A 4,342-nucleotide genomic window follows, 5' to 3' on the forward strand; every position below is an offset into this window, starting at 1 on the left:
AACCCTACAAATTTTTAGCCTTAGGGTCATTATTGATTTGGACTTATGCAAGAACACAAAAGAAAAAAAATATACACATAAACATAGAGATGTAGTAGAAATATATTTCATTTCATTAATATTAAAGAATCGAAATCTTACATACAAAAATTGAAATAAACTAGCTTGGGTGATGGTAGCTTATCTCTAAGAACATATGTGGAGGATACATGCCTCTGAACTGCATTACAATGACACTTAAAGGCGTATTTATTATTGAGAAACAATGGAAACCATAAACATCCAAAAACCTAACCCTAGGAGATGAAGCACCAAAATTGTGGGTCCCGTTTAGGTAAATTGGTACATCAACTTCCCGAGGTCATAATTTTGGCATATAATCTTCGTTAGGCTATCATAATACCTTGTTTCAAATATCCCAAAGAGAAAACTAAAAGAAAATTTGCAAACCTATTTGAGACATTTCAGTCTCTCTATTTTCCCTCAAAAACGTCTTTTAGTCCATCAAAATGGCTCCAGAAGTTTAGGACCTGAAAAATTTCCAAAAATAGTAGGTTGCACTACAATTAACAAAAATAAAAAGAAACAATAATGGCGGTCCAAGTTGAATAGGCGGCTGGCCACCAATATCCACCTGGATCAGTCCTCCCCCCTTAGGAAGCAATTGTCCACATTATGTTGAGTGTCACCATTCGATGGGGAAACTTCTACTGAACTTGGTCCCTAGTGAGCCACTTGCCTTGGGGGTAGGACTTGGCCATCTTTGATAACCCGATACAGTTGGATCTTCTGTTGGCAAGTGTTCTTGATAAGCATTTCCATGATCTGATTAGTTGTGGTCTGTTCCATATAGTCTGGGTTTAACTCTGTTGGTGTGAGTTGTTGTGCAATGTATGATGTGCCTAGTAATGCTTGAAGGTAGTACACATTGAACAATCGGTGCAGGCCAAGTAATGGTGGAATGTTGAGCTCAAAATAATTATCCCCTATAGCATTAGTGATGGTGTAAGGGCCATATCGGAGTGACTGAAGCTTGAGGCGGGGCACAAAGAGGTGCTCCTTTTACAAATGTAACCAAACATTATCACGTACCTGAAACTCGTGTTGCACCTGATGTTGATCATGATGCTTCTTATACATAGCATTGGATTTGGTCAATATTTCATGGAATTGTTGGTGAATGTGCTAAATGCACCAAATGAAGTTGTTAGCCATGTTAACCTCAGGTTGGACATGAGACGAATTTGCATGAGTAGCTGCAAATGGTATGACCACATCAATGGAACATAGTTGTTGCAATCCCAACCCCGCCTGAAAGGGGTTGTGGCCAATTGAGCTATGGAGAGCTCTGTTGTAGCTATGTTAGACATAGGGGAGGCTTTTGTACCATGTGTGTGGATGCTTCAAGTTGCACATATGTAGAATGTGTATGATCATCTTATTGAAGACCTATATTTGGCCATCAGTTTGGGGGTGGAAAGTCGTGGACTCAGTGAGCTTTGTATCCAACATCGACCAGAAGCTTGACCAAAATTTACCTAGGAACTCATTGTTCCGATTTGAGATAATGGATTATGGGATCCCAAAATGTACCCACAGTCATTCAAAGAAGATCTTAGTAGTGGCTTCTTCTATGATACTCTTTTTGCAGGTTGTGAGAAAGTCCATCTTAGAGAATCCCTCGATGACCATGAAAACACAGTTATTTCCATGCTTAGTAGAAGGAAGGCCCAACATGTAATCCATGCATATGGATTTCGAAGGTCGACTAGGAGTAGGCAGAGGAGTATGTAGCCTTTCTTCTTAATGGTACATTTGGAAATGATGCAAGAAGTGCAGGATTGGATTTACTTCCTAACATCCTATTGAATGTTTGGCCAATAATGTTGGGTTGTGTTATATTATTTCCATGACTAGCCCATGCAGTTAACCGGGGGTTAGAAGGGGGGTGGAGCCCCCTTTTCGTCGTGCTGATTGTGTAGCCCGTGGGGGTCACAGGGGGTTTGAGGTGTACCCTTAACCCCACTTTATGGGGTCTGGGGTAGCGCCCTAGAAATTTTTGTTTTGGACCCTATGTTAGGTTGGGCGAACCCACCTATGGTTTTTTGCATGATTTTCGCCCATGTTTTTGGATGCGATGGTTTTTTCGGTCCATAATATTGGACACGATGGTTTTCAGTCCATGGTTTTGGATTCGATGGTTTTCGGTCCATGGTATTGTATGCCTCAACATGTATAAATATGTATTATAACATATAAAGGAACATAATGAAAAATCAAGTTGGTAGTCCCGGTATTGGGATCGAGGGGAAATCTCTGTGTATATGTGTTTTATTTGTTATGCTCTCGCATTGTTTATTTTATGTGTTTTAGAATTTGTATTCAGGTAATTTCTGTACAGGGTTAAAACCTAAAAATAAAAACATTTTTACAACACCACCACTATTTCCTCCACCCCGAAATGTCGAGTGACCTGACTATAGTGTGCCTCCCAAATCATCTTGGGACACTCGCTTGAAGGAACATAGAGGTGTCCTAGGTGGCATAATATTTCATCGTAAAGGTGAAAATTTGGAACTTTCTTTCCTTCCATGAGAATCTTGTATGTGTTGTCGAATTCTAGATCTCTCTTGTAAAGATGCATCCACGCCATGGCCTTGTGCCCACAAGAGTCGAGCACAGTGGTCAATGCTATGACCGGTGGTTGGCTGAGGAAGTTCACAACATTTTTGGTGCTTCCCTTCTTGTACTTAATATTCAAATGGAATTGTTGTAGGTATGTGGAACATTTCTAATGTTGCTTGTTCTGTAACTTCTCTTGTGTCTATATAGACTAAATGAGTCAGTGGTCTGTGTGGATGATCGGTTCCCTCCCCATAATGTAATGCTTCCATTGTATAGAGGCTTGCACAATGGAATACATCTCTTTTTTCATAGGTGGGATTTTTTCAGACTATGTCTGGAAGTGAATCACTGTGATATGCCACTAGATGGCCATGTTGAGTATGAGTTGCACCAATAGCATAGTCAGAGGCATCTATCTTGACCTTAAATGGTTGCTACAGGTTTGGTAATGTGAGCACTAGTGCAGAATAGGGGCGATGCTTCAACTCGACAAATGGATTTTGTTGGAATCAAGACCAAAAGAACTTTGATTTCACTCCTCCCTTGCGGACTTGACTCAAAGGCCATGTTATATGGGATAACCTCAACATGAACCTACATATCAATTGGTAAGACCCAAAATGTTTTTGAGCTCTGTCGGAGTGGTTGTGGATGGCTAATCTCGAATGAATTATATCTTGGCTAGGTCAATATACACACCCCACTCATTAATGATGTACCCCATATATTGAACCTTGGTCATCCCGAAAGTGCATTTTTCCAAATTGGCACACAACTAGTTTTTCTACAGCATTTGTACGACCTGCCAAATATGGTGGAGGTATTCTTCCCAACTCTGGTTGAAGATCAGAGTGTCATCCAAATACAATACCATGAATGACTTGGTGAAGGGTTGCAAGATCTCGTCCATCAACCTCATGAATGTTCTAGTGCATTGGTAAACATGAAAGGCATGACCAACCATTCAAAAAGGCCTTCCTTGGATTTGAAGGAAGTCTTCCAAACATTAGAGGGTTCGATTAGTACCTAATGATAACCAAACTTCAATCCAATCTAGCTAAAACATTTGGCCCCTTTAAGCTAGTCTAGAAGGTCAACAATCCATGGAACTGCATACATATTCCATTCAATGATCTTGTCCAGTGCTTGATAGTCAATACAAATTCTCCACCTCCAATCCTTCTTCTATACCCACACGATCAAGCTCCCTCAGGGTGATTAACTTGGCAAGATGTGCCATTTCTACAACAACTCATGAATATGCCTCTTGATTTCATTATTCTCTAGAGCATAGCATCTATAGATCAATCCATTGGGTAGTGGCACACCTCAGCTCGGATCAATGGAGTGCCTTACCTGGAAATGTAGAGGTACCCCTATGGGTGAGATGAAGATGTCCCTATACTCCTCTATAAACTTGTCCATTTGTTGTTGCCATGTGGAGGAGCCTTGTCTAGAGGTCATGGCCATAATGTTCTTCTTGCTCTGAGGGTGAATCATAAGGAAAAAAAATTCTTGGTCTCAGAAATGATCTTATTTCATTTCTTCTTACTGATCAACGGTAGGAAGTGCTATGTATGATATCTTATACAACTTGTTTCCCAAAGTAATGATAACTACGTGAGTCCTAAACTCATACACAACATGTCTCTTGGATAAGTATGGTTTTCTTAATAAAACATCACAAACTTCAAGAGGAGAAACATCACAAAATATA

Source organism: Pinus tabuliformis, chromosome 1_1 (genome assembly GCF_031772625.1).
Source record: "Pinus tabuliformis cultivar Carrire ecotype Pingquan chromosome 1_1, CPIR1, whole genome shotgun sequence".
NCBI classification, from domain to species: Eukaryota; Viridiplantae; Streptophyta; class Pinopsida; order Pinales; family Pinaceae; genus Pinus; species Pinus tabuliformis.